Source organism: Pseudomyrmex gracilis, unplaced genomic scaffold (assembly GCF_002006095.1).
Source record: "Pseudomyrmex gracilis isolate BER0280 unplaced genomic scaffold, ASM200609v1 scaffold_132, whole genome shotgun sequence".
NCBI lineage: Eukaryota > Metazoa > Arthropoda > Insecta > Hymenoptera > Formicidae > Pseudomyrmex > Pseudomyrmex gracilis.
This window is the reverse complement of record NW_018020716.1, coordinates 174,377-198,447: the sequence shown is the minus strand read 5'-3', so window position 1 is coordinate 198,447 and position 24,071 is coordinate 174,377. Positions and strand designations below refer to the sequence as shown.

The 24,071-nt window shown below is 44.1% G+C and overlaps 1 protein-coding gene across 2 annotated transcripts in view; it reads left to right on the top strand.

Annotated features, from left to right (window-relative positions):
• LOC109856728 (polycomb group protein Pc) overlaps positions 1 to 24,071 on the top strand; it is a 115,489-nt gene that overhangs the window by 83,519 nt on the left and 7,899 nt on the right. For both annotated transcript variants that reach the window (XM_020432320.1, XM_020432321.1), the window contains one exon: positions 22,282 to 22,370. The gene's annotated coding sequence lies outside the window, so the exon portion shown is untranslated. The remainder of the gene's footprint in view (positions 1 to 22,281; positions 22,371 to 24,071) is intronic.

Sequence of the window (24,071 nt, the reverse complement as noted above, 5' to 3'; positions counted from 1 at the left end):
CTCTTTCTACCTTTCGCGGTTACGCGACAAAAACTAGTCGCATGCTTAGCTAAATGCTCTCCTCTCATCCCGTTTCTCGTCTCTTCGTTCTTTTTTAGATGCGGGTCCAATAAGTCTCCGTTCTGGTTTGTTCTGCGCGAACACCATCGGCTGCTCGTCCCCGTCTTAATTTTTCGTCGAGAGGAAAATCGCCGGCATATCGCGATTTTTTGAACACGCCGCGCGCGCGCGCGCGCGTTCGAGGAATCTCGCGCGACTTTTTTCCCGCGACTCTCGATCGATTTCTTCGGGGACAAAAAACCGCGAATAGAATCGCGATTGTTTTATACGGGAGCGAGTTTTTAAACGCGGGAACGAATGGCGCATCTGGCACGAAGCGAGAACGTGGTGATTTACGAATCGCATAACCGCGACGCAGGATTATGACGTCATTTCGTCACGCGCCAACAATCAAGAATCAGCGATCCCCGAGCGCTGATTGTACTTCCTTCTTCCTCGTCCGCCGCCGCCACCATCACCACTAAGGCAATTCCCGGAGCGCGAGAGGACGACGTCCGAAGAAGGACGCGAGAGACCGGCTATTACGGCAATTGTAAACGAGGCCAATTATCGTCGCAAGCAGCCGATAGAGACGCGCCGCGTCTCGGCTCCGCTTAAGCCCGAACCCCGTGTGCGTGTGCGCGCAGACAGTATCTAATTACAGGCTGCATCGGTGATCGGTAATTTTCGGTTATCTGTTCGGCTCGTTAGCGCCGGTGACTCTACGTCGGGGATCGCTGTGCGAAGCTGCTGCGCCGTCAAAATGGAGTTGCTCCGCTCGATCGCGCGACGAGACACTTTCAACGTTACACACACCCGGTTGTTCTTTCGTTTCTCTCGTCGATTTATCATCGTAAAAAAAAACCGCTCGTACCAACGCCAGACCGAGATTTGAGAGATTCAAAGTAATTGGTATATATTTCAAAAAATATCGAAAATAAATAATCAATTGTTTCGATCAACGCGCGAAGGACCAGCCACACTCAGACGCGAACGAAGTGACCGTGAGAGGAGCGCGTCCGATATAAATTACGTTCATTACAAATTCTAATTTCCAAACCGCACTTAGGACATTCTTTGAAAGGATACTACTTGTATCCTTCTCTTTTGTTCTCTCCTCGTCCTTTTCTCTCTTTCTCTTCATCGCGCGAGCGAAGATCGGCCACGTCATTGCGCCATTCTCGTCGTTACAATAGACAGGCGTGTGTCTAATTAGCGGTTGCCAGCGGCGTTTACGATAACGAAAAAAAAAAAAAAAAATTCGATGGAAAAAAAAAGTTATTTTTCTTTCGCTGACAAAAAAAACTCGATTCGAGATTATTGATTGGAACACGGCAATTTTTGAGCAAAGAAAAGAAAACAGATCGCGAGAAGGTGAGCAAAATTGTAACGCACACGATATTTTTCAAACAACGCCAACAGATATAAAACATGCGCATAGATACACGACGTATCTGATAAGATACAACAATTGTGCAACGTGAATCTGCAACGTGATTTGTTATTTTCAATTTTTTCAATTAATTTTATTTACGCGCGATCGCGATCTTGCTCTCATTAGCTTTTCGTATCACTCTGATTTGGACATTTTTGAACTGCTACAACTTCTTTTTTTTCCTCTTTCTCTCATTGGATTAATAATTTAATTCAATTTTAATTTAACGTAAATTGTTTCGCTTCCTCAGACTTTTGTTCTACAAAAATATCAGTTTTTTTACGTCAATCAGATATCGCGCGATGAGATATGTTCTTAATTTGCCAAAAGAAGATCTGGAACCGTTTATTTAAAAACAATTACCAACAAAACTGCGTGCGAAGCAAAACGAACACACATTGCGGTTTCTTCAGGGTCTGTCGTTTCGCGAAGTAACAGTTTTGCTACACGTTACACGCGTCAGACAGAGCGTACAATGAACAATAGTTAATTTATTTTATCCTTCCTTCGTCCACATATTTGCATATTCAAGAATTTCGCTCTTGCACAATAGAAATAAGTAAATACAAGTTTGCTCTTAGAAAGTTGCCGGATAAACATTTGCAAATTCTGACGATCTGTTTGAAATTAACGAACTCCCGTAGAGACAGGCGGATAACGCGTAGAGAGACTCAAGCGGAGTCATAAAGAATTGCGATACGGTTTGCGGTAGCGTTTCGTATTCGTCGATTTTATTCCGTAGGGCGCTGTTGGTTCCTCTGGCCCTTGATAAATGGGATGTCGGGTGCTTTTTTTTTTTTTTTAAACCATCCGCTCAACCGGTGTAATTTCGGAACATTAGAGTGTATCGATACATCCGTACAATACGTACGTAGATGTGTATTTTACGTACATGTATCCGCACGAAATTTTTATGTAAAATTTTATACAGAGGTGTCTCCCTGTTTCCCCTAATGATAAAAACAATTGAATCATATTTACGCGGAACGCGTCGATCGCCAAAAAAAAAAAAAAGAATGCCCTCGTAAGTTGGTAAAGTCGAATAGGTGACTCTCTCGTACTGATTTACAGCTCGCTAAATGGACAGTTCTTTGCGATGCTCTCGCCTCGGAATGTCGGAGAGGAGAACGAAGGAGCTGGGGGGAAGGGGGAGAGGCGGGAGGGCGGAAGAAGGACATGGAGCGAAAGAGAAAGGGTGATAGAAGCTGACGCGAAGATCGGAACGGAGACAGCGAATGAGTGAGAATATCGCAAGAGAGAAAGAGAACGGACGAGATAGGGAAACGGATAGAAAGAGACCGAGAAAGGGACAGAGAGGAGAGAGAGAGAGAAAGAGAAAGAAGAAGAGGATGACGCCAGGCGATTGGTTAAGTGGGATCCGTACGTAAGCGAGGTCACGCACGATTTCGAGTTACGTTTCAGACGATACCCCCCCCCCCCTTGTCTATGAATTCTTTGGTAGTTTATCATCGATATTTTCTGTCCGCGTGCGAAATAGTTTAAAAAAACGCGCGAGTTTTCCATATTTCGAAAGCGACGTATAACACACACAAGGGGGGGAGGATTAACACACAACACAACAAACATATACGAATGGCTGAATACGCGACGCGACGTGTAATCTGGAAAAAGGAGATAACGTTCGTCGTCGTTTTTGTTTTATTGCGGCGATTTAACGCGCGCCGCCACAAATTTTCAGCGACGCTATAATGCGCGCGCGCGCGCAATCGTCGCGCAGTCTCTCTTTCGCGAGGCCTTATTCTCGGTTTTCACAAGTCTCCGGTGTCGCTGAGTAATCCTATATCCCCCGGACACTAACTAATCCAGCTAACATAATGTCGTCCGACTGGTAGCGCGCAACGAGCGGCGACCGGTAACCGTCGTATTTTAAAACAAAATTACAAAAAGAAAAACTAGTGAAAAAAAAAAAATAAGCTCGTGGAAATTTTAACGAACGAGTAGAATCGATCGATGCGAGCCAGTGCACACTGTATTTAATTTATTCAGGAAAAAAAATTCAAATTCACATTTCGACTCCTTGGTTTCAATCTTCTTCGGCATATCAGCGGGATCTTTTGCAATCTCGTGACGCGAAGTTTGTCCTGTTGTGTGTCGATATTATTTTTCATTATATTTTTTCTTTGAATGACGATGACCGAATTGTGCTTCGCTGCTATCTGTCAATTTTCCTTTTAACTGTTTTCAAAGTTTTAATTAATAATAACGCACACACGGAAAACGATCCAAACCGAGAGATCGAAACGAAATTTGAATTTCATCGGGGCCTTCTCACTTGTGTGTTTCATTTGTTCATAAACGCACGCGATTATCGCATACTCGATGTCTGATCTGCGTGTACTGAGTTGGTTTTCGGGGATTGGCCAACGTTGTATCGCACATCCCTCGCGCTACGCTACTCGAGTCTTTTCACCCTTGTGACGTCCCTCTTTCTTTCTCATCATTGTGATGAGCTCGTGCCGAAGCGTCTAATGCTTTCTTTTGTGTGTTAGTGTGTGTGTGTGTGCACGCGCGCCCCGACTACCTGAAGTCGCCCTGTAAATTCTTGGCTCGTGCTAGCGGAGAAAGCACTGCCCCAGTCGGAAAATTCTAATTATAGCTAATTATAGCTGAATAATATAATTCGTGGGAAATATTAATTGCTACTGAAATTTTTCCAACAGCTGCGTCGAGAACGCACCTGCGTGCAAGTCTGAAAAAACATACGTGTAGATACTTCTTTTTCAACAAAATACTATTTTCTTTCTCTCTCTTTTTATTAAACTTGCAATCCGCACGTGCGCTTGCACATTCATCCAAAATTTATATTTAATTGCCAATTCTGTCGATTATTCTGTCAATATTCGCAGTCTATTTTTTTGTTGTTTGAAAACCGCGCAAAGGTGACGAAGTAGACGCAATCTTTGACTGAAAATTCGAAGAAATAACAAATGTCAATTTGACTTAATATACGTGCCGGTTTTTTACGCACTTAATATCACCGGCTTATATGTTTTTTCGGCGCATTACTTCTGTGGAAAAGAGACGAGCGAATGAAAAGCGACGAACGGAAAAGCCCGTTGAGCATAGTACGAGCGTGCGTCATTGGCGCGTGTCACCGGAGGCACAGCTGCCTGGGCTCGTCCATTCATTGTGGAAAAAAAAAAAAAAAAAAAAAGGGAAGAAGGAAAACGGTTTCTGGAGGAGGGCGGGCAACGTGGCACGCTAGATATATCGCGCATAATGGCTCGAAATGGTCAAATTATAGAGCGAATTTCTCGAGTGAGCGCTAGCTGGTGCGCGCACGCGGGTGCGCGTTGCGAGAGCAGTAGGTTAGAATTAATCGCCGACTTCGTCGGTTTTTTTCAACTGCGAAGGTATCCATTATACGGACAGTTTCAAATTACAACACTCTCGTCTGGAACCGAAGACGCGCCGCCGCAATCTCCGCACGCGGAAAAAATAAAGTTTTGTTGCTATTACACGAAACAGCAAAAACAATTTGTTGAGTTTCGGCTCAAAAAATTTTGTCTCGTCAACAAAACACTTTGTTGACGAAACAAAAAAAATTCAAGATAAGATATTTAACAAATTTTTCGTGCCGGCCAGCAATCTTCTTGCTGTTCCGAACAAATTTTTTTCTGCGCGGGGTACACGCCCGCAGGTATATCTGACGAAAACAAACGTACGCACATGGATATGGTGTATCATATTTTGATATTCGATGCTTTCGCAGTGTGTTATAAGGTCTTCGGGTTCGAACCGCGTCAAGAGGACTGTGCTCTTGAAACTTTGACGAAGCGAACCGCAATGTTCGCGCTCTGCGGTTCAAGCTCGAAAACGATCTTCTTTATTTTTTATTGCGTGAAGTTCACAAGCCCGTAAAAAATCTTAATTAGAGAGCGCGCGCAGTCATTGCGCACTACGTGTAGTTACACCGTAACCGTAATTTTGTTTTTTTTTTTTTTTTTTCCGAAATAATCGTCCGTGTACCCTAGCGACGTAGCATCTCGACACGCGAAGACTTTTAATTATGATATTATACAACTAGGTGAAAAAAAGGCACGTGCCATCCCGCGTTTCACACGCCAGCTTCTCCTTCCCTGTCTCGGATGCGAGTATATAATACCCACACACACACACTACACACACGCATACACACGAGCGAAGGTCCCCGTAGCCGAGGCGCAACCGTGCTACAGATACGATCGATCGCCTCTGGAGCCACGAACGCAGCAATTTAGGCTACGGTATCCCGGCGCTCTTTCCGTCGTAATAGTTTCCTGGAAAGTTACGTCTATGTGGCTAATCCCCGGCATGCGGTGGATCCGCTTGTGTGGTGCTCTCGGTCGCGTTTTCATTCGAGCGTGACAGAGAGAGAGAAAACACTCACGTTCTAACGCGCGCGCAAGATAAACTTTATCAGAAAAAAAAAAAAATTATACACCTCGCAGCACCTCGTCGGTTTTCAACAACATTTGTTTTCACTTTTTTTTTACTTTATTTCACAAATAAAAAAGTTTAATGAAACACCGCGATCAATTGCTCGTTTCTTTTGAACGACTGTCGTTGTTTTTGTTTGTTTTTTTTTGTTTTTTTATCTCTTGTTGCGATTATTTGTTTTAACGGTAAAGCGCAGGAAGGAAGGATGGAAACAATTTGTTTCACACTTCTCTCTGTTCCGCGTGTTTCTTCAAAGAGAATACGGCGAAAATAACAAAGACAAAACGCGAAAAGGCGGCGCACTCCGCCGCGCACAAGTCCGTAATTACAACGATCTTTTAAACTAAAACGCCGTAGAAAAAAAAAAACTTAATCTCCTTTCATGCGTGACTTTTGCTCGATCGAGCAACAGGTGGTAGGTTTGACTTTCCAGGAAGGTTCGTTCTCTACGCAGATTGAAAAGAGTTTTCCTCAACGTCTTTTCCGAGACCGCGAGGAGGAGAGACAAACAAGTGTTTTATACATTTCCGTCGTGATCGAATTTATTCAAAGGTTAAATTTCATCGGAACGGGAAGCAAATCTCGCGAAACGTTTTTCTCAACGTACGTTTCGAGAAAAATCCAAAATTTTACAAGAGAATTGATAAACGTATAACAATGAACGCTTTTATCTTGGAAGTATTTAACAAGAAGACTCGGAAACCGAGACGTATCTTGACCAGATATTTGACAGAAGAATTTCTGATAAAAAGAGCGTGATAGCACTTAGATATCTGTGTGTGTGTGTGTGTATGTGTGTATGTGCGTAATGCACGCGTGTAATAATCACAGTCGTGTCTAGAAATTCTACCGACTCTAATTTTGTGTTTCTCTCTTTCGATTCGAATATTTGTATACGTAGCAGCGCATCGTTTGTCGCGCGTTTACGCACCGCTCGACGTAATATATCGTTCGCGACGCCGTATGAAAACTAATTGATTTTATTATTTGACAATTTGCCGCATCGGTGTGTGCATCGGATTTGCGCGCTCTCTCTCTCTCTCTCTCTCCCGATGTTACACAAAAAATTAAAAACTCCAATAACTACGAATTCGCGCGAAAATTCTGCCGTTCATTTTTATACACACGTACGTGATAGAAAATTCATGTTTTTTTTATTTCGGATCGATTTTATTATCTGGAACGCGCGAAGGATCTCTTGTCAAAATTTTTATCGCAAGTCTCGTCCGTAGAAGCTGTCACGGCGACAGTAAATAATGACATCCCCGTATTGACGGAAATTCAAATTCCTCGAATTTTTGTTATTTTAAACTAAAATAGCGGTGTAATCGACGATCACCTTTCTCTTATCAGAGCGCATCAACTTAAGAGCACATTAACTCACGATTGCTCCGGGCTTGTACAAGTCGGAGTTTTTAGAGATTAAGCAGCTCGACGGACGGAAGATAAGAGACGTCGCGGCAGATCAGACACGACAAACGACAACAAACAAAAAAAAAAGAGCAGAGCTAAAACAATAATCGTTAGCAGATCACAGCTAGCGTTGCGATAAAACGCGTTAATTATACCAGCGCCCTAAAGTAATCTCGGAGTATAAACACGTTTTCGATAGCAACGGCCGGCAACATGGCGGCAAGCCATTGACCAAAGACCTAACTATATTAGGTTTCTTTATCTTATCACGTGTTACACGGCAACAATATGTTGTTCCTTCGAACAATATTTGCGACCGTTTTTGATTCACACTTAAGGTAAGGCGCGACGAACGTTTTCGCGCGGCTTTTACAGTAGACAAGAGCATGAGAATCGCGTGCGCAAGAGCCTCGTATCGCGGATAAGAAAGTCCAAAGATACTCTCAGACGCTAATCGGTTCTCTTATCGCCGGGAGAAACTTATTTGTCGAATCTTTTTTGTTGGTAAACTCGCCCGCGCGTCCTTGACTACTGATAAGCCCGTAGAAAGTTTTCATGTGGCGGTGTAGGTTTCGGTCAACACACATCTCTCTCTCTCTCTCTCTCTTTCTTTCTCTTTCTCTCTCTCTGCACGACGGAGAGGAACGTCGCCGACAAATGCGGGCGATGATGATTGTCGCAAACGCACTCGCGCGTTCTTATCTGCGACCGTAACGCGAGGCGATCGTGACACGTGTCACGGCAGATAATGTGCGTGCCTTTCAAAATGGACGCGCGTCCCGACTTGAGGTCGTGCCCCGACTCGTTACAAATCTTGGAAAAAAAAAAAAAAAAAAAACAGCCGACATTACACGCGTCGAACGTCGAGAATCAACTCTATCCCGAAAAGAAACAAATTACTCATTAAGAAAAATGTAAAACTATAACGTAACGAAAAAATAGCAGCCAAACCAGATAGTCAGTCGAAAAACGATCTCGAATTATCGTGACGTTGACTTAAATAAGACGAAAAAATTAAGTAGAACGTCGCCGGTTGTAAACCGGTTTGAAACGGACGACGAACGAGACAGCGAGAGAGAAATAGAATGAAGCGGCGGAGATGGACAAAGAGCTCAAGGAACGAGAAAGGAAAAAGAACTGGACAAGGGAGGAATAAAGATTGAGTGAGAGAACACACGAGAATAAGAAAGAGAGAGAGAAAGAGACAGAGAGATAGAGAGAGAAATGAAACGGTGGGCCCTCGAGTGGGCTGTTCTCCAAATAGCTCCACCTGCCTTCGAGACGACAGAAACAACATCGTTCTCATCTCGAGGCAACGCCGAAAATTTTTGACCCGTGCCAGAACGAGTAATGAATGATCGCTGTGAAGGACCCGCATTCTCGGTCCTTCAACGTGAATGCCGCGCACCTGGCCCCGGAAGCGAACCCGCGGAGAGCCCCTTTTGCTCCGAGAAAATTCTTATCGCGTCGCTCATCGTCAAATGAGAGAGACGAATTTATGAAGACGATCTTTATGCGCGCGATAGATTGTTGCGCGAGATTCGATAGTATCGTGTTGTTAATGCGAGAAATTGCGGCACAAAAAAAGCGGCACGTTCTGTGTCGCGTAGATAGATCGGTGTAGTGCCACCACCACGGTTACACGGTTACGGCGTGATTATCAAGGGGGATTCCAAGTATCATTAATTATAAAATTAATTAAAGGTGAGAGAGATACGGCCATACGGAGTCGAGAACACGGTTGTTGACGTGCGATACGTGAATTTATTAAATAAACTATCTAAAATCATTAATTTATATCAATACTCTCTACGGGAAAAAATATTTGCTAGAAAATATATCAAGAAAATATTTACTACGGCCAGCAAGAAAAATTTGCCAGGACTATTGAGATTTTCATTTTGTCGGCAAAATGTTTTTTCGCAAAATTTTAAAATTAGTTCGGGGGGTTTCCGGGGTCTGTCATATGTGAGATGCAAATCTGGCATCCCGTATGATTTTAAGAATTGAGTTTTCAACTCAAAAAACACTCACTTGTAAAAATTTACAAGTTGAATTTTGTTACATGTGTATGTATATATATACACGTATAAGTTTCTACTCAAAACATCTTGAGAATGGCTCGTAAGGCCTTATACATATCTTGTTGGTAATTTCACGAGCCTTAAGTCATAATTGTTTAAAATGTTTTTTGTTGATGAAACTCGAAGTTCGGTAGAAATCCAACAATTTTTCTTGCTGACCACACGATAACAAACTTTTTTTGTGTTTAATTAAAGACAAACGTATTTTGTTAGCTACTACAATGTGTGTAACTTTTCTTATGTGCTCCATAGTTTTTAGGTAGCCTTTTATAGGCTTTCTAAGATACCAAATAACGCACACAAGCCTTCAATATTTCGGTTCGCGAGAGGGGAAGAAGCTGCCGATGATCGAAACTATCGGCCAACCGCGTAGGCGATAGGACAGTGTGTAACAGTAGAAACCTCCCTTTCTCCCCTTCTCGCATTCTCGAATTATTGAGGACCTCTGTACAATGTTATTACATTGCGCATGTGCGATCGCACAAGCGAACGTGCGGTGGTGGGGTGTCGGCACGAGAGAAGAAACGTAAATTTCACGGAGAATAGAGAATTTTCGTCAACGCGCACGAAAAGTAAAACAAGACATACATATATGCGTTCGTGTGTTCGCACACACACAGCAAGTGAAAGCAAATGCACCCTCTTTCCAATTCGTCTAACCCCTTTCCCCCCTCTCTTGTATCTCTCCGCCTAGCATGTTCGAGCATCCAGCAATGGATGGAGGGTTGCGATGTGTTGGCATGTTGACGGGGCGCGCGTTTCTAAACGCCGGCAGCCGTCGGGATATTGATTTACAATGCTTACTCCGGTGTGTTATAGCGACTCCCCATAACTATAGGGCCCTCTTCTCTCTCTCTTTCTCCCGCTTTCTCTCTCATTTTCAACGTGTTACACGCGTTCGTCTACTAGCGTAAACCTGTTTTTTTTTTTTTTTTTTTTTTTTTTTTTTTTTTTTTTTTTTAAGACACGCGTCATAAACGTTACGCGGGCAATTAACTTTACGCGTAGCCGTAATTAAATCCGGGAAAGAGAGGCAAGCGGGGTGGAAGAAAAGGTGGAGTGAGGGCAAATGATTGTCTCCCCCGATAGCGGGGCGCGAAAATAGAAAATCCGATTGGCTGTGGTGAAAGAGAGCGGAACAAAAGCCTCATGCAGAATTCAGTGTCGGCCGCTCCTCTATAATCGGGGCGAAATATCGACCGGTTACCCAGGCAGGCAGGCAGGCAGGCAGCTACACCTGCTCTGGGGCTTTCCCTTACGCTATTGTGCCGCGGCGCACCGCCGATGCGGCCTTCAAGGTATTTCACCCCCGGGCCACCTCGTTAATGTCGCCCACCGACGTCGCCATGTTTACGGCCCGAGCCGAAGATCGCGATCGATACCGACAACCGAACCTGCGATAATGCGCCATTAAGACAGTTACTTCGCGTATGATTGGAAGGCGGGGACCGCGTAAGTAAAGTTTCATAGATTATTCGGCGAGATCTGTGTAATACGCGTAATTTGCGAAAAAAACAGCCGGCTAAACACCCCGTTATTAGCGACGCTGCGCGCATAATGGCGGATCATTCCGTGATATATCGTTATTCTTCTGGGGTTTATATTGTCAGTTTCGTTAAAGCGATTGCCGGAGAAAAAAGTCTTGATTGCGCATTTGTTTTTTTTAATCTTACGATTTAAATATACGCGAGAAGAGGATTTCAGATTTTTTTCAACTTGCTTCGCACGAGGGTCTATCGAGAAATATTGAAAAAAAATGTGTAACATTTACAAGATCGTACATCGGAAGCAAAAAAAAATTTGCTTCAACGGGTCAAAGAAATTGATACCTTATGTTAATACTTTGTTAAATTAATTATTACTTTGTGTTGAAATTTTTTGCCAACGAAACGTTTTGTTGAAAACAACCATTCAGTAGATATTCGACACAAATTGTTTTACTTATATAATAACAAAACTTTTTTCCCGTATAATCACAGCCACAACCGCGCTTTCAAGATGCTGCGTTTCGCGCTGCGCAAATGTGTAACGCGTCAAAGTTTGGAACGCGCGCAAAAAAAAAATCTAACGCTCCTCGATTTTATTCCCGCAGCTGTCTTATATGATATTGCCGAAACAAATCCCGAATTACAACGTAGATGTTCGAGAGATACGAGGTGTGCGAAGAGTCGCCGCCGGTGTGCGTGGGTCGCCATTTTTTCGGGACTCGCGCGATCTCGTTTACGGACGCGTCTCGTCGTAAACAAACCTACTTTTTTTCCGCTTTTGCATTGTCTCAGATGAAAACCCATTTTTGTTCGACGCATTCGGCGAGATTTTTGATCTCTCGATTTACAACGTCGATTTCGCGCAATTATTCGAGAAAATTAATATAAACCAGACAAGATTGATGACTTTCTCAAACCGCGAGATCCCGAAGTATATTTTCGATACGCGTCTAAATATTTTAAGTAAGTGCTGCAAAAACCAACGGACGTTATTGTCAAGTTGTTGGTGATTTTGAACCAACATTGAATAAAATTAGAATAAATCGTAAAAGCGATCGTTTCTTGCGAAGATTGTAAACTATAAAAGTTCTTTCTCCTAGAGTTAAAAAAAAAAAAAAACGACGACGTTTTCCGAATACTCGACCGCTCGGGACTGCGCGTGTACATTTGCGATCTAATCGCAACTACGTCCAGCTTGGAAAAAAAAACGTGATATTATAATGAATATCAGACAGAGTCAGCAAGGAGAGAGAAAGAGAGAGAAAGAGAGAGAGAGAGGTAGAGAAAGAAGTTCCGCGATTCTCTCGAGCGGGCAAGAGCGCGAGAGCGGAAGTCGAGAATGTGGGGCGGTGATGGGCCGTTTCCGGTGGTCCCCGCGCACAACTCGTGAACCAAGTCAGTCGGACTGTGACTGTCTGTCGGCGAGACCACAGACAGTGTCCCGTCTGTCTCATCATTCCATTAAGCGACACGACGACGTTTGGTTGTGAATGCCGGTTGCGGTCCCCCTCCCCCCGTGTCTTGACAACGAAATAATCTTGAAACTTGACATTTTTTCGCCGCGTTCAACTTCGAACGCGTCTAATCGCCGCGCAATAACAACCACGATTAAGCGGATTAAGAAGCGACGAAGCGCAGAATCAAACGAATTGTTCGGCCAATTTCTAACGTTACGTCACAGATGTGTAGATTGAATCGGTGTTTTCTTTTTTTTTTTTTTTTTTGTTAACTTCAGTTCACTTGCGAACCGATGGATTGCGTTCGCGAAAAAAACGCGTGGCGATGTGAAAACGCGCGGGAGAGCGTGGAATAAAGAAAAAGGAGACGCGCGCGAGAAAATGACAGAAACGTATCGAAGTTACGAGGCTGGAACGAGCGCGCGCGGCTTATTGCACGAGGAGGTCACGTGAGCGAGTCGGGTCACTTAACTCTCTCTCTCGTTCACTCTCTCATGCACTTCGTTTCGGCTTTCCGGTATGCACGCGTCCGTCCGTTCGTTCATCATGTGCGCATTCGTGTGCGGATGCGCTGCCGTAGCTCCGGAGGAAAAAGGCAAAGAGCGCAAATAGAAGGAAAAGAAGAAAATACGCAAGCGAGCGCGAGAAAAAGAGAAGAAAGAGTAGCTTCGCGTAGGGGAAGATGAGCGAGTGACCGCGCGGAGACTAGAAAAAGAATGAGAAAAGAGGCTCTTTCTTGCGCATATAAAAGCTAGATAATTACGAGCGTCTCTTTCTTTCATCTTTTGTCTTTTGTTTCTCTCCTCTCGTCTCTCTCTCTCTCTCTCTCTCTTTCTCTTTTTCTTCTTTCTCCCGCTCCACTTCATTTATCTTCGTTCCGCTCGCAAGTTCGCGATGGGGGAGCTAAAAAAGAAAGAAAGAAAAAAGAAAGAGAGAGAGAGAAGCGATCACCAATGTGTGCGTATCCTATGTGTGTGTGTGTGTGTGTGTGTGTGCGTGTGTGCGCGCGCGCCACTCATAGGAGCGTAACAATGGCTTTTCATGGTGGACCAACCAGACGATCGACTGACGATCATAACGAATTGTTCCCGTGGGATTAGTGGGCTCTCCGAGACTTGGCTCTCACTGTTAGTGAATCGTTTCTTCTCGCATTCCTTACCTAGATCCGCACACAAGACCTCGTTGTTCTTGAAACTGATGCGAATTTGACGACAGATGTTTAAACAAGCAGGCAAACCAAAAACAATCCTCTATCGCGATCTCAACTTCCCACGATACAGGCGATTGTGTCTGAGATTCCTGCTCGAAGTGCCATTTTCTTGGAGTGGACTTCTTCGGGTCTTTTTTCCTGAAAAAAAAAATCTGTAGAACATGATGCGGCCGTGTGTTGACAGAATCTCTGTGCGGAAAAGGCGAACTTCGCATGCGCGAAAGAAGTGTGTCGCAAATTTAATTACGTGTGGAAGTAACTGACCGTCAAAGTTATCTCGCATTTGCTTTGCGCGTGGATGAAAGTTTTTTCTTTATTTAATTCGCGTTATTTATGCAAAACAAACAAAAATTGCTTCTTCACACGCGGGAGAAAATACAAACGTCACTCACGTACGCTGATAACATAATAATCGAAGATCATAGGTGTTCGTGAATGAGAAATCGTTCGAAAACGGATCGGACTTCACGTGCAATGACCGGACGGTTTCGCGTAAGGTTTGTTTATTATAAAGCCGAGAAATATTTAAGATCAAGTGAATCAACAAATTGTCAAATCGCCTCGAAAGAATCTCAAAAAGAAACAAAATGGCGAATGACATTCCCCAAGGCACTCGTGTGTCTTAGACAAGAATATAACAATAAAACATTTCGGAATTATCTTCGGCGATGCCGAAGTCTCGACGTGTTTCAAACAGACTTCGCGTTCCCGCCTGTGTTCGTCTCGCGCGTAAAAAAGGTGCAAATGACACGAAATTTGAAACTTGCGCGAACGACGTGGTATTTGAAAGTGCGAAATATACGACTGTAAAGTTTCTGCATACGTAAAACGAAGGTGAAGATACGGTGACGCTGGTCGCGAATTATTATTTCGCGGACTCCCGAATCCCCTACGAGAATCCGGCAACGAAACAGATTTAAAAGCAAAGAATTTTCATAGCGCGAACTTCGAAATTTATTCCGCGATCGTAATCGCGGACGATAAAACGATTTGTCCCGCGAGAAAAATATCGCGAAATATCGCGCAAAGATCTCTCTGAGAGAGCGCGACGTTACGAGATCTCCGACTCTAGCAAAAGATTTTCGAGCTCCGACATGATCAGTAGGTCGATGAAAGTATTTCGCACGCAAGCACGATTCTCGGTGTGGCGCGCGAGCTAAGAAGACGCCAACGACTAAAAATAAAAAGCGCCACAAAGTTTCGGAACGCGAACGTGAGTTTTTGGCTTTTAAATTGACCGACTCTTTCGCGTACCGAGTGCTCGCATACCTCGCATATTTAATTAATAAACGGGCAATCCACTCACGGATATTAGCCGCGCGCTCGCGTCGTCCCCGTACTCGTTTTATAGATATATATTCGCATTTGCCCGAGTGCCTGGCACTTCGTCGTTATTGCACGTCAGCGCTCGGTCCGTGAATCCTGCAACACACAAACGGAGCTGCTCATCGCGTTGCACGCGGTGAAAGCGAGGGAGACGGTAGAGCGACCAAACGAGACGGAAACAAGAGTTTCTTTATCGCGGCTGATGCAGTGCGCTGGTCAGAAGAAAAGAATTAGGAGAGAGAGAGAGAGAGAGAGGGAGACTGAGAAAAAGGAACAAAAGTATTTTATTTTGAGAATTTGTAAATTGCACACGGAGAAGATAACAAAAATTTGCAAGATGCAGAGACATTTGATATTTCTGTTCATCAGGTTAGAAATAAAAAATCGATAAAGAAAAGAAAGAAACGGTGAAGAAAATTTCAGTTGACAGATTTCAGTTGACTTATTGCGAGATCAATAAAATGACAAATTAATTATGTAATAAGAGAGCGCGAAAATAGTTTAGCGCAATAGGAAATTGATGACTTGCACTTTGCACACACGTGATCGATCAATCGTCACGTCATTATTACGTCACGGTTGAAGAATATAAACAAAAACACCTCGCGAGACGCCAATTCGCGTCACATCCGACATCGATACGAACATTGAGACGCGAACAAAATTAATTATACGCAGACAATTTTTTTTTTGTTGCAAATTACATACAAACGGAGCGCATTAGCAAGTTCGTCCGTGAGATTACTCCAAAGTCTAATCGCGCGAGTGGTGCGTAAAAAAAAAAAAAAAAAAAAATCTCACGGAGAAGTAAAACGTGAGAGCGAGAGGCGAAGCGACTCGGAGAGAGATGCGCGGAAGCGGGAGAAAGAAAGTCTCTGCCGCCGTGGCGCAGCGCGGTGAAGTGAGACAGCCACACCGAACAAAGTGAGAAAGAGAGAAGTGAACGTAATACGAGAGAGGCGAAGAGAGCGAGAGAGAGAGAGGAGAACGAAAAAGAGAGAGAGAGAAAGATAGAACCGAGAGGGCTGGCAAAAGAGCCGAAGGTCTCGCGCTTTCTTGGCGTAACTGCAGACGGACACGTACGTACTAAGAGCGCGCGCGTGTATATATGCGCGCACGGACTCTGTGTGAGGAGAAGCAAAGCCGACACGTACCCGTACTGATGCTTCGAGACTTGGCGGAATAACGCAAAGCTGCCTCCTCTTGCATCAACTATCGCGACGTTTTCCGAACTTCCTCCACACACCGCGTATTTTCCGAGCTGATTATTGGTATCGATACTCGTCCCTTTTAGAATTCTACAATCTCTCCGATAAGATATTTTGCGGAGTTTCGATTCTTCGGAAAAAAAGAAACGTTTTCGGAGACGAAAACGTTTCTTTTTTTCCGAAAATGTGTTACGAAAAAATCAAAATACTCGAAAACCGATTTTGGTTTTTTTTGTTCTCGTTGACAAATGCGCGCGCGCGTGAGAATCGCGCGGGAAACCCGCGCCGAGTGGGAAATAAAAATTTTTCGGTCGAAGAAAGTCTTTGAATTTGTACCAAACGCAACAAACGAGCGACGACCGCAGCAGCGACGGCTCCGTTAGAAATTCCGCTAGCTGGAGAAGGACGCAGGAGAGAGAAAGAAAGAGAGAGAGAGAGAGAGAGAGAGTGAAATAAAACGAGAGCAAACGAGCGCGCCGGTGCTGCGCGCCGCGAGAAGGATCTGATAAAACGAGAAGAAGGTAGGAAAAGCGGGAAGTAGGGGAGAGAGGGTTAGATCTTATTACGCCTCGTGGCTTGCGATGCAGCCCGAGAGAGAGCCGAAGTCATGACCGAAGTGAAATAAACGTTCTGGAAAACATGAGAAAGGTACATATCGACCGCGCGATTGCCGCACGTAACAAAAATGAAAATTTGAAAAGAAGTGGCTCTCGGGTGCGAAATGAAGAGAAAAAACATTCGTCAGCGTCGCGAGAGAATTTTTTTTTTTTAGTGCGATACTTGCGGCGATATTTTATTAAATTTCTCACTCCGTCCCGTATGTGTCCAGTCTGTTTTTTTTTTTTTTTTCTTACATCAGATATTTTTCTCTTCCGGATTTAAACAATCTCCGATATGTTGCATACGTGCATATGAGAGAGAGAGAGAGAGAGAGAAAACGTCTTGTAAATGTTTCATATTACACGAGACAGGTGTAAACACGAGCGTTGCTTACGTTTAAGAAACTGCTCGTGAAAGAAACTGGCGAGACGCGCGCGCGATGAAGGTCAGTGAGAAAGAACCGAGATGTGACAGCGCGTGATTTTTAAGAGCAAAGTAGCGAGAAACGGAAGAGTGAAATGATGACGAAGAGAGTGACGCAGTCGGGGGTAAATTCTCCCGAAAGAATCGAAACAAGCAGGTTGAAGAAAGACAGGGAGGAAAAACACAGAGAGAGAGAGAGAGGTATGGGGAGGAAAAAGAGCGAGAGGATGATAGAGAGCAGACGATCTTGTTGTCAGTAGCACTCTCGGTAGAATACGTAGGACCTCGAACTCGTCCGCGGATCGATACCGGGTTCCTGGTGGACTCGCGCGAAGGGGGGCCCGCGCTCGGGGTGGAAGCAGCTAGGAAGGAGAGGGAGAGAGAGAGAGAGAAAAAGAAAGAGAGAGAACCTCGAGGCGAGGGGGGTTAAAGAGGGTGGGAGAGCGGAGCGTGTGGAGGAGAACGGAGAAAGACGGTGGTGGTGTTTGTGGGATGCGGGGGTGGTTTGTGCGAGCGCGGGGACGCCTCGGGGGTGTTTCTATGGCGACGGGAATTACTAGCAGGGGTGGTCGCGCACGAGGGGGGATACTCCGCTCGTCGCTCTCTCCTTCTCGCGAGGGTTCGGCGCTCTCTTCTCTTTTCTTGCTGCGGCAAACTTCTGATTTTGCAACCCTGATTCTAGCGCTTCTGGTCCTCGAAAGGGTTCCTCTCTTTCTTCTCGGGAAAGAACCGGTGGATTTGGCCGGTGGTTCCTCTCTCTTCGTCGAGCACTCGCGCGTACTCGAGAAATTTGGCCCGTGGGTATTTGGGTCTATCTAAAACTGTGATAAGTTCGAATGACTTCGATCGCAGAATAATTGAACCGTTTTTATACTTCTGCACGAAGAAATTTAGGAATGTGTACAAGCGCGCGTGCGCTCGTACATTCTTCTTTTATCAAATATTTATATTTCAGCACGTTTTCTCACGGTTTACACGTCAGTTTTACTCGCTTTTCTGCCTGATTTTTTGACAGAATCGTCGGATTGTTTCAACGTCCGACTGTATTTCTGAAAAAAAGAAAGTACAAAAATTGTTTAATACGCGTGAGAAGAAACAAGGTAGCTGACGCAACGACGCGTCGAAGCTACTACTTCGAAGATCGTTTTTACGATCGCAGACGTAATTACCGACTTGAGAACCGGACAAGAATCATTCGCGATCGCGATGTTTACTTTTATATTTCGCCCCCACGCTGGAAAACTGTGCTTCGTTCAGCCACAATAGCTTCGGAAGAAAGACGGGCGTGTCGCGGCGCGAACAGTTCGTTTGCAATCTCAATTGCTAACGAGCTAAATGCGCTTTATTCTGATAATTCATTCGATTCGAGACCTGTTACCTTGTGTCACAACACGTCACTGAAATTAATTTTGTCCTCACGCCGGAGTCGCTCGGATCATCAATTTTGACAAATACGAAGCGACAAATCTCCGTATTTCATCAATTTCTTGCGCACGGATCGGAGCCACGGTTTTGCGTCACACCGACCAACATTTCGCTAAGGCAGTCCTCACCAATATGGCTGCTCGATATCGGTTTTGCCCTTAATCAAGGCAAAAAAAAAAATAATACACGACTATGTGCAATTCCACGGGAAATACGTGAAACGTTTTTTCCCGAATACCCGAAACGTATTCGGGAAAAAAAAACCGGCCAGTTTTCCTCTACTCCGGTTTTTATTTAGACAGCAAATGTAGATAGAAAACTTTTGTTGAGACTGAAAGCTCTGAATAGCTCCTGCTCGGTTTTCAGATAGTTTTTTTTTTTTTTTTTTAGTAGATAGCGTTGTCGCTATCTGCTGAACAATACTTTTCGATCAAATCCCAGACAACACCTAAATTAAACCGAAGAACACAAACGCTCGGTCGGAAAAGCTCGACAACTTGTAGCCAATATTTTCTAAAGTTTTAAAAATCGAGATTAGACGCTAGTCAGGTTAAATAAAATAGGAAAGGATGGCTCTGGTCAAGTAAGATTTCTGGTCACTGACTTCCTGACGAAAACACTTTTGGATGAAGTTGGCTCTTGCGAATTGGTCAGAAATTAGACAGATTAGATCTTTACCTTCCGATTATTTGAATGCTCTGTGTGTATGTACTGCTGCAAGTATCTTGAAACATATATATATCTCTCTCTAACTGGTAAAAAGAAAAAATTTACAGCATACTGAAATAGCGGCCACAGTTGGCGCGCAGCTTCAACGAATTTCCTACGGTGAGTTTTTCGTGACGAAAAAGAATTAAATTCGCGCGGAAATTCGATTTGACGATAAAAAAAAAAAATGTAGCGAAAATCTTCATGTTTTGCAAAAAAAATTCCTATCGACGACCTCACTTGAGGATATCGATACTAACGCTCCGAGGTCGTCAGGTCTCGTTCGTGGAAAGTTCCATTCACTCAGAGAGAGGCAGGCAACATGCGCAGCACAGCGCGCGATTGCGACTCCTCGCGCGCAGACAAAAAACCACCAATTTATATCTCGACATCGGGACGCGATAACGATCTCGCTCCTTTTGCAAACGATTCTACACCATTTCGCGGCTCTATCGTTTAAATCCCATCCCGATCGCTCCCGCGGAAACCGAATTATGACGCGTTTTTAGAATCCGCTACTTGGCACGCGCGCGCGCGTAAAATTTTGACGTTTTTGACAAATTATTGATTTTCCAAAGTCGAATAGATCACGATATCGACTGAAAATGCTACTCGCAACTTGCCGCAGTGCAAATAGCATCGAATTAATTAATTAAAACGTCGAACGACTAGAGTTTTGCTAGACGACGAACGTTGCAACATCCCGGTGTTGAAATTTAACAGAGACATCGTCTTGTTTTCGAGTAACATGGAAGTTTCTGAGAACAAAAGTCAAGATTATTATTTAAACAAATTAATTGTTTTTCGTCAATTGTTCGAGCGCGCTTCCGTTCCGATAAATGTTCGACTTTTTGAATAAAATTTTGTTTATTAAGCTCCGGAAAATCAATCAGAAAAACCTGATCGTCAAAATCTCATTATATCACAATTACTAAATCATCCCGAGAAAGTCCACGCGGAACGAATTGCTTCCTAGCTATATATTTCTTTTTTTTTTAGATATTTCTTTGAAGTTCTTTGTAAAATTCCATCCAGTGCGAGTCGGTTTGGTGAAAAATTCGAAAATAAACAAACAATAGATCACGCGCTGGGAGACCACACTAAAGTTCATTCATGTAGTTTAAGTTACTCAGACAAGAAAAGTCTGGCCTAAGAAAGGTCTGCCTCGATAAAATAGAGGAAAACTTGACGGAAGCAAGGTAATTTGTACAATAATAAATCGTGCATTGTTACAAATGGGGGACTTACAAAAAAGCGTTTGCGACACAAATGAAATATTACAATGATTTTCTTTTTTCTTTTTTATTATCTCAAAGCGTTATGTTTTTTTTTCAGAAGACTTATGCAAATTATATTCGTAGAATAAAAATTATTGGTTTAATACCCCGGAGATTGCGTGGCCCAACTATATAAATAACAGGGAACAAAAAGAAATATCAACGAAAAGTCCCGTCCGTTTCCCCGTGTACGACTTTAAACTTGGACGAATAGCTTTCGAGAGAAATTGAACTTTACCGCATTTGTTATTCCGTTATTTTTCTAAACGAAATTCAACCCTATTGCAATTGTTACGCTTGATTTTTCTAAATGTCCTACCGAAAGAAAGAAGTTTGAGAGAGTCGCGATGGAATAGCGATAGTTCTCTCTCGCTCTCGTTCCAAAGCAAATCGTTTGATGATTTCTGATTTTCCTTATCGATCTTCATTGAGCGCATTCGGGGCATATACGGGCGTGTTCCGAGTTTTCCAAGCCCCGCATTTTCGGGGCGGAATTGACACGACGGGAAGTCATCACGTTTGTGTCTCAGCATAATAATGTACTTAAAAGCTACAAGGCGACTGCGCGCGATAACACACACACTGACAGATCCGATAACGCGGCGACGACGACGACATAAAATCGCGGCCGCGATTACAAACAGACTCGCGTGTATGCATGTGTACGAACACATCGGTGCGAGAGAGAGACATGCATACGTGCCACTTGCGAGCTAATATTATGTATGTCGCTTAAAGAACAGCGGCAACGTGTCGCAATGTTTCGCGCGTTAAGGCCATGACACGCGACAATATTTTGGTCGCAATCGTAAAAACGAGTCAATCAATCATCATCAGCCCGGTATTCTAGCTAGTGAGCTAATGCTAGTCTGTAATTGGTGATAAATTGAACTCGCGACCTTACGGTTGCGATTAAACCTTTTCTCGCGTGCAACGACCTCTCTATGGAGGTAGACCAGATTTTTCCGTCGTCGATTGTGGGACATTTAATTTTTGATAAATAAAAGTGAAGAAAAAAAAACAGGCAGAAGAAGAGAACAATAGTTATTTTCCACGCGTTTGCTTTATTGTCGCATTTTCGTAAATATAAAAAAGGTTTGTATAAAAAAAATCAGGACGATCAAAAAAATCGAAATTGACAAAGTCGATACGAACGATCATCTTGTTTTATACGCGTCTGCGATATCGATAAATTGACACACGGTAATCGGGATGCGCATATTTAATTCATGTAGTGCAAGTAAACGATAATTGCGCAACAAACTGCGAACAAAGTTTTCGACAAAGTGCTCGAAATCGCGGTCATTAACATTCCGGAATCATTCCTCGTCAATCGCGCATTGCTGATCGTAAACTTGAGAAAACCTTTTATCGGCGAGTTTCTTCGTAATACGCATGCGTTACGCTCCGGAGCGCAAACCTACAAACGCCTCGCACGCGGAAACCGTAAGTGCAATCGGATTCGTATTGAAATAAATAAGCATGACAAATGGTAGAGAATCGTTCGGTGAAGGTTTCATTTCGATATCTCGTTTCGTTTCTGAGATAATAATTGCCTACTTTTGGCGGGCAAAGAAGCGACGACGCGCCTCACATCCCGGCGTCATCGCGCAGCGCGCGCCGCATTGTTACCTTCGCACAGAAGCGTGTCACGGCCTTTCGCCTCTCGGAAATAAACGTAACTTTTTTTTTTTTGCTCTTGAGAAAACAAAACCAGTTCATAAAATCATTTTTTCAATATTTTTTCAGATCACGGAGAAATTTTTCACCAGTTCCGCTGTCGACGAACCTGACCTGATCGCGAGCGGGGAGTTTGTTGAATTGAGAGAGAACACAAGGTATTGAAAATTATATTACGCTTCGAAGCTGCAGAGAAACGTTGTTGATTAATTTTGCCGTCTCTATGTAACAAGCAATCAACCGCCAAATATTTGTTTGTAAAATGGGAAAAGTGATCGTTGCGGATAAACGATACTCGGAGTAAGTCGTCGGACGTGTGTCGAATAATCGAGATCTCGGAAAAAGAAGTCAAACAATCTGAAAAAAAAACCGCACGAATGAGTTGAACGATTAATCGAACCGTTCCGTCTACATTAGATCGTGTAACGTGCCTGTACAAAGTAAGGTAAACCACGTGTCACGTCACTGATAAGTGCAATAAGTAAAAAATGCACATCGACGGACGTTGTCGCGAAATAAAAAGAAAAAGAGCGATCGATCGAAGAAGAAGAGACACGAATACGCCATTTGTGTGAATTATTCCGAGTTTATATTCCAGAGGATTACAACGATGCGGAGCAGCCGACGAACCCGCAGTTTCCAATTTACCTATTGCTCGCAGGGTCACACATTTCATGTGCGATGATTGATTGCATTCCAAAAGCAAGCGTCACGTCGGAATGAGATTCGAAGTGAGAGAGGCGCAAAAGGAGAGAAGGTCTCCGGATCTCTTTATTACCGATTAAACTTAATCGGACGATTATATTATATTGGAATTGGCCACAATCGCATTAGCCGCTTAGCAATATTGACTCAATGAAGAGAACGACGCGACGGAGAGAAAATGACGCGTGAGAATGACTACAGAGAAGCAAAGAGAGAAAGAGAAAGAGAGAGAGAGAGAGGCAAAAGGTAGCACAGAAGTTGAGAAAATATGCACATAAAGAAAACGAGAGAAGAGGTGTGCAAGAGAGGAGAGAAAAAGATGAGAGAGAGAGAGAGAGAAAGAGAGAGGAAGAGAAAAAAGTGAGAAAGAGAGAGAATGTGAATAAAGAAAGAGCGCGGGAGAAGAGAGTCGCACGCGCAATAGTGGTTATAGAAAGAAGCGGCATCACCGCACGGCTACTTGGCTCTCCAGAGCCAGGATATTTCAATACCAACGGTGGTCGGCCACCGACGTGGGGCCAGCAAGGGAAGGGGGAGCGCGACGACGACGCGGCGCGATGCGGTCGTGTGTATGTGTGTTCGTGTGTGCGCACTCGTGCGCCTATGTACAATACGCGCACCACATGCACGCAATATATATATATATACGATCTCTCCCACCCCGCCCGCCCGCCCGCGTCCCTCGTCTATGTGCCCGCCCTTTGCGGCGGGTACACACGGCTTAGCCGTCGTACGGCTTTACACGGCCGTTCGGCGATGAGAAGAGAGGCCTCGGTTGCACGGTAGCGCGCGCGCTCCGCTATTCGGGTTTCCTGCGACAAGGAAAGAGAGAAGCGAGAGAAGGGTGGGGACCTTTGCCGTTGTCTCTCTTGCCCCGCGGAATGGGTGAGGAGGGAGCTCTCTCGTCACAGAGACGCAGAGAGACTTTACACAACGCAGGTTAGGGTGGAGGAAAAGAGAGGGAAGAGGTCGGAGTCCGATCGGCTCGACTGTAATGCCCGCCCTCGCGACGTGTCGAGGGGAACCGACGTGGGCCGTGCTAAACGCCGATTGGACATCACGTCGAGTGGGGTTCGGTACATTGGTGGCGCCTTGATGGTTCCGCCAATCCGGCGCTTCCATCGTAGGTTTTTTATCCTGCTATTTACGCCGAG